Below are 12,467 nucleotides of genomic sequence, written 5' to 3' on the forward strand. Positions count from 1 at the left end.
ACAATTAAACAATAAGCCCAAAATTCTTAAAACTCTTTTTCTTTTTCAATGAACAAAGGGTAAGTGATGGTTTCTCAACTTCTGCTGTTACAGAGTACAGTGGTACCTTGGGTTAAGAACTTAATGTGTTCTGGAGGTCCGTTCTTAACCTGAAACTGTTCTTAACCTGAAGCACCACTTTAGCTAACGGGGCCTCCTGCTGCCGCCGCACTGCCGGAGCACGATTTCTGTTCTTATCCTGAAGCAAAGTTCTTAACCTGAGGTACTATTTCTGGGTTAGCGGAGTCTGTAACCTGAAGCATCTGTAACCCGAAGCGTATGTAACCTGAGGTACCACTGTAGTTCTAATAACCAAACACAGGGCTGGATTTGAAACACTAAGGCTGCAATCTAATGCACAGTAACCTATGCCTAAGTCCCATGGAACACAGTGTGACTTACTTGCAAGTAATATGTGCAGGTTTAGCCTGTATGGTTATATTTCTTTTCCATTCACACACACACACACACACACACACACACACACACAAAACATCATTCCACCTACCAGCTGTTCTGATGGAACCTTTCTCTAAACTCCCTTGCTCCTCCTCATAGCTTATGCTAGGGAGTGGCTACAGCTGCCTGCTGCCCCTACCAAAGTGATATAATATGGTTCTCTTTGCATATAGACAGCCTGCCTGCTGTGCTCTGCGCTCTGGAGCCTTGAGCTGCCTGCTTCTCAACTGGAATTAATTTGGCTTGTGCAAAAGATTGCGCAAACCGACGTGCACATGTGTTGGGGTCGCGCAGTGCTGTTAGCTATTCCCATTACAGGAAAGGAAAATTCTTCTGCGTCTTTGCTGTGACCATATGAATTTGGCAGAGCGGCTCTCCTTTGAAATCGCCATTCCGCTGAGGAGAATGGATAGGCTCACACACAGGGAGGCGGTTTTTCCTTGCCCCGTCCCTCTATCCAGTGAAGGAGCCACAAGCGAGTCCGGTATCTCTTGAGGGGCGGGAGTGGCTGTGGTAGAAACCACAAGAAAAGCCCCACAACATCTCTAGCAACAGCCATCGATATCCTAATAAGTGTAGAATCTTAGGGTATTAAGTATAGCTGTTAAGATGCCTCAGATATTTTCCACAATAACTTTTAAATGTGGAACTGCAGTAAAATTCATAAGCTTTTTAAGGATTAGAACCATTCTCTAAATCCTCATTTGGAAGAAAGCACTATTGTTTCCTCCTATTAAATGCCTGTTAATCTAATCCACATCTAGTTATTTAAAACCAAAGGAATGCTGCAAATTGAGGTGCTTCTATGTCGGGGTCGTTGTAGCATCCTTTGGTATTTCAATTAATATGTCTACATCTAGCTGCAGGCTTTGCTGAAAACAGACCAGGGGCTGGTGATTTGATTCTCTAAAAGGGTTGAGTGCTGGCACTGCGGTATTGGCTACAATGGAGAGAAGATCTTCAGTGGATCTGCAGCAACAGATCAAGGAAAAGCTCCTTGCCCTGCAAAGAGGAAATAGAAGATTTTGAGGTCTGATTCCTCATCTTTAAACACACACAAACGCCTATAAACATATATAATACGCACATGTTATTAAGTGTCTTTGCTATGTGTTAATGGGACTATGTGGGACGCGGGTGGCACTGTGGGTTAAACCACAGAGCCTAGGACTTGCTGATCAGAAGGTCGGCGGTTCGAATCCCCGTGACGGGGTGAGCTCCCATTGCTCGGTCCCTGCTCCTGCCAACCTAGCAGTTCAAAAGCATGTCAAAGTGCAAGTAGATAAATAGGTACTGCTCTGGCGGGAAGGTAAAAGGCATTTCTGTGCACTGCTCTGGTTCGCCAGAAGGGGCTTAGTCATGCTGGCCACATGACCCGGAATCTATACTATATATTGGCTCCCTCGGCCAATAAAGCGAGATGAGCGCCACAACCCCAGAGTTGGTCACGACTGGACCTAATGGTCAGGGGTCCTTTTACCTTTACCTTTAATGGGACTATACTGGATGTAAATTTATCAACTGGTCCAGCACTAATGGCAGCTGCCCAGGAATGTACTGACTCTTCCTGGAGGTAGTTTGGAACTAAGAGCAACTTGATGACTTGGAGCCCCCTGTGGCATTGAAAGGGAGAGGATGGAACTGGTTCATTTATATAATGGGGTCCCCAACTTTTTGGGGGACCAGGGACACATCAAAGAAACTGTTCTGGGTAGCACAAAATACCCATTTTACGAATTTAAATTTTACCCATGTACGTTCTGTAGGGCCAGTGGTGCAATTAAGGCATTTTAGAGTTGATGGTCTTACCTGGGGAAGGGCTTCTTTAGATGATAATGTGCATTACTTCAAAATGTGGAAAGTGTGAGTTAACGTTGCTCCTCTTCTGTTGCCTGGGGCCTTGGACTTCGGCCTCAAAGTTCTGCCCTGATGGCATCACTGAGCAGAGCCTCATTAACAGATCTCTAATGTTGGGGTTATGAATGTATATGAGAGCCAGTCCAGCCTTTGGAAGCCACACATCAGTAGCTAAAAACCCCCAGAAAAGATAAGCCATTTTGGACACACAAAGCATTAAACAGGTGGGGCAAAAAACCCCAAACAAACCAAACAAACCGCACAATGCTTAATTCTATCTCCTTGCCTGTTGTCACAAGATGGCAGTGTTTCAGAATTCGTTGCTGATGGCTCTGCTGATGTACAATATTACTTTCTTTAGGTATCAATATAGACATTTATCCTGGATTCATTTTTTTTAAAGTACTTTATCATTGCACTAGTTCCTGTTAGGCTACAGTTGTGGAATTAGTATATTCCTAAATATACTAGGAACATTTTGTGTATATATTTCATTAAAAACCAGAAAATAATTGGACTAGACGACAGGAATCAGTGGAGCAACAGAAACCCTAACTGCATCCCAGGCCTTGTTTTCAGAAGTGTCTCTCTCCCCTTTGAGTCCAATGGGTGAAGGTAGCTGGGAAAGCGGTAAATGTAAGAACTAGTTAATTTTATCTGGGATATTGTAGATGGGAGAATTATCTCCAAGGGCACAATTAGCAGCATAAAATGGCTAATTTAGCTCATTAAAATGTAAATCTTCTCAAGTCATTAGTACATGTAAAAGGCAGTCCGGGGAGACTAATAAGAATAAAGCTTAAAATCTCTCTCTCTTTCTCTTTAAAATATAAGCCATGACGGGAATTAAATAATTAAAATAGCTGTTTTAAATATGACAAATGAACATCTATTCTCAGATGGTGGAAGAAGCAACAAGGGGGTCATCCCTCTTGGAACCTGGTCCTCACCAACAGGCAGCAAAGGATCAGTGAAGTGGAAGTACTGGGAACCTTGGGAGGAAGTGATCATGTTTTTTGGGTTTCATTGGGTTAAACCACAGAGCCTAGGACTTGCCGATCAGAAGGACGGCGGTTTGAATCCCCGCAACAGGGTGAGCTCCCATTGTTCGGTCCCTGCTCCTGCCAACCTAGCAGTTCGAAAGCACGTCAAAGTGCAAGTAGATAAATAGGTACTACTCCGGCGGGAAGGTAAACGGCATTTCCATGCGCTGCTCTGGTTCGCCAGAAGTGGCTTAGTCACACTGGCCACATGACCCGGAAGCTGTACGCCAGCTCCCTCGGCTAATAAAGCGAGATGAGCACCGCAACCCCAGAGTCGGCCACAGCTGGACCTAATGGTCAGGGGTCCCTTTACCTTTTTATACAAAGGAAAGAGAAAACTAAGTGTGGTCGGACATGCACTCTGGACTTTAAGAAGTCTGATTTCAAAAAGCTTAAGGAAATACTGGGTGAGATCACCTGATCAGAAATACTCAGAGAATGGATCCAAGATGGAGGCAAGTTTCTTTAAGGTGAACTACTGAAGGCACAAATACTGGAACTGCATTAAGATCACAGATTTTCCACATACAAATCCACTCCTGTTAGCCCATCACCCATATTTCCCCCCTCCATTTCAGCAGTATAATTAAGGGAAGGGGGAGATTCATTTTGTTGCCATTGTTAACAATCTATTTCAGATCTACACCCAAAGATTTAACAGTTTACCCTTCTCTACCTGTTGCCTAACCATGCTTTAACCAACTAAAGTTTATTAAACCTCAGCTAAATCTGCTCACTCCTTCACAGTGTTCATAGCCATACATTACCATATAAATATGGGCTACAGTATGTTCTTAGGAGCTATCTATGATTCTGCCTAAGGCTGCAAAGTTGGGCTGGATGTGCACTGTGTGCCATTTTGGTATACTCTCCTGCAATTCTGTGTGACATACAAGATATAATCAAAATAACTTCATCAAGATCATAAAAAGATCTAATAATAATAATAATAATAATAATAATAATAATAATAATAATAATATCATATTGAGTTGATGTCAGTGGCAGAAGCGCCAGAGACAGCAGGCAGTTTTGGAGTCTTTGAACATTTTTACAAAGATGAATTTGCCATTTCCAAAAGTTTGCATTTTTTTAAACCTGAAAGTTGGATGGATAGCATAAGAGCCAATACCCTTTCTCAAGGCAATCCCTAGGGCATCTTCCAAGAGCATAGTTGCCTGTAATAAAAACAAAAGCAGTCAGGAGGAACACAACCAAAGGAGCGATAGTGGGAGTAGTAAATGATATATAGATCTCAAGAGAAAAGAAAATTGTTTTGTAGGAGAGTCTAAGCCTGCCTGGCTGAGATAACAGCGAAGTGTTCTGCTGAAAAGAAGACTAATCTCTTGCAAAGGGGATAATGTAATGTGGTATTTGTCCTGTTTGTTCACATTTTGTCCTGTTTTACATCAGTAGTATTACAAAAGAGCAAGGACATCAGAACTCAGCGGTGACTGATCATCATATTCAGCGTGGTGAAAACAGAACCTTGAAAGTCAGAGTTGTGTATACAGGCAACCCTCCCTTTACATCCCAAGGCACCGCACACGTTGGTGAAATTGTGTATAATTGAAACCCAATGAAAAAGCCTGCAAAGACCCTGCTCCACCCTAGCCCTTTCCATGATGTTTTTGTGACATCTTTATGAAGCTTCTGGGTCACTTTAGAGTTCAGTGCGGTGCGCATATACATTGTTGTGCACTTATTGAACAGGCACAAACAAGGGACTGCCTGCATACTAGAAAACTGGAGAACGTAAAAGCTCAGAAATAATCTTATCACTCAAGATGGCCCCACCATTAATTGGGGTAAGGTAGTGCTTGAGCATCTACTTTGCACACTCGAGCAAAAATGCGGGCCATGTGTGCATCTTCTGTATCGCGTGCTTCTTTCAGATGTCTGACCTACCATGGCTACGATCTGGCCAGTGAGGCTGCAAAAGATTAAAGCCCCCTGTCCCCATGCCAACCAGGCTGAGGGGCTCCTGTCCTTTTAAAATAATGATGATGATAGTAAAACCTACGCAAGACAAACTATGTGACAAACTTCACGTCTGCTTTGGCTCTCTGAGAATTTAAAGTAGGGATGCTTCTTTGCTTCAAAGACCAAGGTCAATTTTATCAGCAATAATAATGAAATGCAAGTGCATTCGCATATAATTACATCTTCAGAAAACGGTTTCTGGCCCTCAACCGCGTGGTCCTTGAAAGTGTGTGAAATATATTTGGATCAGAAAAATAAATAAGCAGCCTAATTCTAAACACATTTCCTTGGATGCTAGTCCCGCTAATTTCACTAGAACTCACTTCCAAGTATGTATGGTTTGGACTGGAGCCCAAATCAAAGAGACTTCCATTAGCTTCAGACATGAAGACGTCTAATAAGGGTCTGCATTGCGGGACACACCTGCAATTAAAAAGGAATGGCTCCCATCAAAGCTCAGTCGACTTCAAAGCAGTCTGCAGGTTTGTTTGAATTAGAGGGGAGACAAATGTGCTGCTCAGAATTCCCCACTGCAAAAGATGAATATTCATTAGACATTATCAGAATATTTGGTATCCAGTGGTCTACTCTATGCTGTATACTATATGGAAAAAGATGGGGTGGTGTTTTCTCTCTTCTCCTTTCAGATTCAACATCTGGTTGTGATGTGTTACTTACACAATTCCAAAATGAGCAAAGCTGAGGTTATCTAATGCTTTGAAAAGGGCTAGAAATCCAATCTGATACAACTTCTTTACATTGGGAAATGTGTCTTTGTGCAGGAGAAGACACTGAATATATATATATATATATATATATATATATATATATATATATATATATATATATAACTATCTCCTTTTAAAAACTATCTCCTTATTAGGAATTGACTGTACTTTAAAGCAAATTACTAAAACAACATGATTTTGAAGGACAGTCCACTAAAATCAGTGCAGCTCACTTCCAACAAATACGCAAGCCAGTAATATAGTGATTACCAGATGTTGTCACTATGGTTTGGATCTGAAGACAAGTTAGCTTCATGAACTTCATGGAAGGAATGCTGCCTGATCCCTTCCCACCTGCAGCCACTTGTGCCCCCAGAAGACTGTCCACAGGGTTGGGGGCCCTCCTGAACAATATAGGATGATGGCGGTGGGAGGATGATATGGAAAATGTTCTTTCTGTGAATTTCCTTAACAGTGCAATCCAATTTCATGTCAGACCACATTCAACCATACATTTAAAGCACTATGATACCACATTAAACGGCATAAAGAATTATGGGAGGTGTAGTTCATTGAGGGTATTGAGAGTTGTTAGGAGACCTCTATTCTTCTCACAGATGTTTCCAGTGAAGAGGGATTGATTATTAAATCACTCTACTCATCCAGACTTCTCCCCTTCCCCCAGGGGCCTGCCAATTATTTATGAAAACATGTCTATATCACCTTCCACCAAAAATCTTGATAATCCAGGCCAGTGTCAAATTTAGCATTATTTGCTGGAACTAAGCACCAGCAAATGTCTGGGAACACAAATTAGGCCACATAGGATGAAAGCAGGCCAAGGACCACATCTGACCTCTGGATGTATCTCCGTCCTAGATTAGAATGCAGTCAAATTTGGAATGGGGAACTTGTGGCCCAAATTCAAATTCTGACTCAGCCATGAAGCTTAATGGGTGATTTTGGACCTGCCATTCTCTCAATCAGTAACCTCACAGGGGTGTTGTGAAGATGGAGCAATCTCATCTATGTATGCTACCCTGAGTCCATTGGTTAAAAATGTGCTGAATAATATTTGCAGTCTGGTTCCTGACAAACCACAAAGGTGTCTGAGAACAAGATGGGTCAAGATTCTAGGGTGGGATTATCAACTTCACCCTAGTTAAACGTAGGTACATCATCCTGCTTTTCAGGGAATCGATGGTTTGAGCAAGTCAGTTTTCCACACTGACATGCAATGGCTAACTATGGTTTGTTGGGAAAGCAGAGGTTATTGAAGACCTTACTGTACCCAAGGGCAAGTGGACGGAGGCCTCCAACTCCTTATTTGCATGGAGTCAAGCTATGAAAAAGCAGTGATAAGGCTCCTCACGATTTCGTATTTCTTGAAAACAAAAAAGTCTCATGGATAAATAGTGTAGTAACTAGGATATCATTATAATATAGGTTCAGTTTTCCTTACCTACCAGGGGCTTGTGGAATATAAATACAGCTTTGAGGAAACATCCAGCTCCTTAAGAAATTCTGCGCACATAAATGGTTCCAGATACACAAGAGTGTGAGTAAAATTGAGATTAATCCTAATGGACCCAGAGATTATCCAGCTAACCCAGCCATTTTTGTGTATTTCCTCAGCAGTGACCCCTGCGTTTTGCACTGATTAAATAAAAATGCAGGTGGTTACTATTGAGAGGCTCGCTGCACTTGCTTCCAGGAGGTTTAAGTTTAGTTCCGTAGTAACCACATCTCGATAAAAAACATGTTTCATTTATTTCCTTAATGATCATGGAATAAGCAGGATGTGGTGCTTCCCCCCCCCCATGATGTTATGAACCAATATGATCCAGGTACTTTCCTGTCAAACATCTGCGACTTAGGGACAACCCACGTCTGTATTAGTAAACCTGCCAAGGGCCTGTTTCCTGCTTAGGATTATCACAACATAGTTGCTCTCTGGGTCTGCACAACTAACAAAGCCAGACAAGAGAAGGGTTTCTTCTCTTTGAAACCCTCTTGTCTCTACAAAAAGAAGTATCCAGCTCTGAACACTGGGAGGGCAAGTATAATTTCTAGAACCTTGTGTACTTTTCTTCAAACTGTGCTACTAAGATGTTCACCAATGTGTCAGTGTTGCAATCATAGTTACTTTCTAAAGGTATGGCTGAGTTCTTATTATGGCTGAGTACACGCTGACCCAGCTGTAACAAAAAAGTAGTTTTTCTCAGTCTGGAACCATTCCCGTTCCCCATCAACGTGCTACTTTCAGTCTAGACTGGATTCTGGATCCTGTTATCCACAAGGATGGCTGCAGTTACTTGAAATGCATTTGAAATCACACCCCTCGCTAGGTGATGCACATCTTTTCCTGCCCAGGTGACTGAAGAAGAAAGTGGTGATTTTAATCTTGGTATACACCAGGCATAGGCAAACTCGGCCATCCAGATGTTTTGGGACTACAGCTCCCATCATCCCTGACCACTGGTCCTGTTAGCTCGGGATGATGGGAGTTGTAGTCCCAAAACATCTGGAGGGCCGATTTTGCCTATGCCTGGTATAACCCAGTCACAATGTTTTTGTGGCTGAACACACACTCATTTCTGGGACCACCCATATCTGTCTTCAAAAGGACACACTATATGGTAACACAGACTCAATCTGCAACGACCTTCTATTTTTGGAATGAAACCAGTTCCTCAATAAGCATCTCTCAGGGGCAAAAAAAAATATGCAACAGATCTGATTGTGTCTACAGATATAGGTAGGAAAAAACAAGTATTCAGTCTACATGGATTCTAGAAAACCATTCCTCAAACAAAAAACATGCTTTGTGAGATTCAAATCCTGAAAGGGCTCAGAAAGATACTCTGGTCAGTCACCGCTATTCAATGTAGTCAGTACTGAATTGGACTAGCCAATAGCTTGACTCAGTATATGGCAGTTTTCTATATTCCTAATTTAAATCACTGAACTCATCTTAACTTTGGATCCTGCCACTATATTTATTTATAGGTGCAACTGGCATTCGATTGCATTGCATTTTAAAGATGGATCTCCACTCCCAAGGCAATGGGAGCAAAACCAGAGAAAGGAGGAATGCTTTCACCCCAATGTGTGTGGCGTGTCTGGAAAGGATAAAAAAAGTATCTGGAACTAATGTGGCCATTTCTGAATGTGCTGTATATGTAGCACGTAAATGGGAAATCCGTAGCACATATATGTAGCACATAAATAGGAAATAATTCCCTAAATCAATGTTCTTAAAATTATATTTTGATATAAACAACTCACACAAGGCAATCATTTTTACTGAATCCTACCCAGGATTTGAAAACCAATATAGAAGAAAAGGACTGTGTTAGTTATTGGATTTCACTTAATGTGGCTATTATTGCTAGTAAATGCTTCCCTATAATGCTTTACAATGTCTACTGACCTTGGGAAAATATCAGATTTTGCTGTAGAAGAGACAAACCGGGAGAACTGAAGGAATATAATCTTCCATCACCTGGTGGTGGGATTTGTCTTGAGGGGGAAATATGTTCTCCAACTATAAAGTAATTTTTTTACTTATATTGACTCTGCACCATCTAAAACTGATTGCCCATCTTTCTAATATAAGGACTTTATTTGCAATGTCCTCTGCCTTACAAGCTACCTGTATCTTCTGATTAGAGCGAACCAAATAACCGCTTGCCTTTTAAAAGAGCGAGCAATCATTGCCCAGCATGCTATGCTACAGTCTGTCAAAGTGTTTGTGTGCATCTACTCTCAGGAAGCTCCGATAAGAAAACAGGAGGCTGGTTCATTTAGCTCTGTATTGCCTGGACTGATTTGCAGCAGTTTTCCATTCTAACATATCTTCTTTGGAACTTCCAGAAAGTTATCTCTGGTCAACGAAATGTGTAGGATGGATCACATTTATTTTCAATTGTTCATGAAAATAGGACAAGAGTTATGCAACACACAGCATGACACACAATATTGACAAGTTGTTACAATGGATTTGCGCTACAGATGTCTGCATTTTATTTTTTTATCTCAATTTTTTTTATTGGTTTTCACAATATTATAAACAAACAGACACATAAGACAAACAAACATAAATCATAGCCTTATTGAAAATTACACTTATTAACTTTGTTAAGTGACTTCCCCGCTTCCCCTTGGTTGAATTTCATTGTATATCCTTTTAACGGTTTCCCAAATCACAATTCTTATAAAATTTAACTTAAACATTAACATCCTTAAATCTTCACTTTATGAAATTAAACATATTAATTCATCACTTAACATAAATAAAATCCTAAGCCAATTAAGTATCTGCAAGCTGTTTTCAGTTAATTTAACATATTTAACTAAATAATCATTAAATTTAATCCACTCTTCCTGATACTACTCCTGCTGCATTATAAATCCCTACTGTACCAGGAACACTTTTCAATGACCACTTACCCCCTTGCCACCCAAACTTAAGCATATTAACTCAGCAGCAAGTCCTGCCCATGTTAACTGAATTTACTTCCCAGAAATGTGCAAAGGGCAGAAACTTTGACCTCAGTTTCCCATCTCTAAAATGGGACTACAACCTATACTAGCAAGGCTGAATGAACTAATTACTGTAATGAAGCATCATACACGCACTTAAGGACTACAGGGCTTGCAATGGCAGTCTAATATTACAGAACGCATAATTTTGCAATGGTGTGTTTGTACAAGTCAAGCAGAACCCTCCCCTAAAAAAAACCCTCTCCTTTTAAAGTATTGTAATTTCCCAGCTGGGGAACATATATTCTCTTTATGTGGTTTGGACTATTACTCGGTTAACTATACTGTTATATCACACTTACCTCAGTGTGCAGTTTCCGATGCTCAGCAGGACTTTCTCTTTCTAGGGTTTTCATAAATAAACCATGCCAATATGGGCCACATTAATCACTTAAAAGGAAGGAAGAGATCTTAACTAGGGGAGGGAGCTGCAGTTTGAGTCTGCTAATGGCTTTGTACAATGATTTAATAAAATTTGTAAAGTGCTTTGGCTTCGATGTGGTTGAGAGGCTATATTAAAAATGCAAGATTCTTATCGTTATGGACATGCTTAGTCTGGAGGATTAGAAATCACAGACCAACTACATCTCAATGAAATTGAGGCATCGGGGTGGGAGGGACGGGACGGGACGGGACGGGACTCAGAGACGGTTAGAAAGCTTCACATAGCTAACATTAAGTGTGGCTTTTTCTCCAGCAGAATTAAGTTATATGGGCTTAAAGCACAAGTAGCCCAATCACAGGATAAACATTTAACCTACATCTTGTTTTTTCTTTTTATGAACTGATGTGACAGAGTGGAAGTCCCTGGTTCAAATGACGCCTCTGGCATGAACTCACTAGGTGGCGCTAGGTGAGCCACTCTGTGAGCCTCAGTCTCCACATCCACAATACAGTGGTACCTCGGGTTAAGTACTTAATTCGTTCCGGAGGTCTGTTCTTAACCTGAAACTGTTCTTAACCTGAAGAACCACTTTAGCTAATGGGCCCTCCTGCTGCCACCACGCTGCTGAAGCACGATTTCGTCCTGAAGCAAAGTTCTTAACCTGAAGCACCATTTCTGGGTTAGCGGAGTCTGTAACCTGAAGCGTATATAACCTGAAGTGTATGTAACCTGAGGTACCACTGTATGGGGAATAATACTGTAGGAAGGTGCCTTACACCACCAGATCACAGGGCCCTCTAATGCAGGATGGTCAGCAATGACTGGCTGTAGTTATTCAGGGTTTCAGGCAAGGAATATCCCCAACCCTACCTGGGGATGCTAGAGATTGGACTTGAAACCTTCTGCATGCAAAATAGATGCTCTACCACTAAGCAGTGATACAGCTCCCAAGATGTAATAGGACTTTTCACATTCTTCACCAGCAAAAGCAGCTGAGAATAGTTCATTAATAGAAGCTGCTCAGAGCCAGATTCTTACCTGGGCATCACAATATTTCTTCCCACCACTGAATGCCATATTTCAAAAACCCCTTTTCTATGAATCCCAAGTCAACACTGCCATCTTGGCAACAGCTCATCCAGGTTTCAGGTCAAGTTGTCTTCTAGCCTTACCTGGAGGTGCCAGGGATTGGCCAACCTGGGGACCTTCTGCAAAGAAGCAGATGTTCTGTTGCACCAGAGCAGCCCATCCCCAGGCTTCAATCTTATAAGAATGTAAGAAGAGCCTGCTGGATCAGGCCAATGGCCCACCTACTCCAGCATCCTGGCCTGCTCTCACAGTGGCTAACCAGATGCCTGTGGGAAGTGTGCAAGCAGGATCCAAGCACAAGAGCTCTCTTCCCTCTTTGTGGTTGCCAGCAGCTGGAAT

The 12,467-nt window shown here is 41.7% G+C and overlaps 1 long non-coding RNA gene across 1 annotated transcript; it reads right to left on the reverse strand.

Moving 5' to 3' along the window:
* Nucleotides 1-10,109: 10,109 nt before the first annotated feature.
* Nucleotides 10,110-12,140, reverse strand: LOC128420699 (uncharacterized). The gene is made up of 2 exons (XR_008332085.1): nucleotides 11,769-12,140; nucleotides 10,110-11,531 (listed from the first exon to the last, which is right to left on the reverse strand). It is a non-coding gene; the product is annotated as an uncharacterized LOC128420699 (long non-coding RNA).
* Between the last annotated feature and the right edge of the window lie 327 nt (nucleotides 12,141-12,467).

The sequence above is a fragment of the Podarcis raffonei genome, chromosome 9 (assembly GCF_027172205.1).
Source record: "Podarcis raffonei isolate rPodRaf1 chromosome 9, rPodRaf1.pri, whole genome shotgun sequence".
Classification (NCBI taxonomy): Eukaryota; Metazoa; Chordata; class Lepidosauria; order Squamata; family Lacertidae; genus Podarcis; species Podarcis raffonei.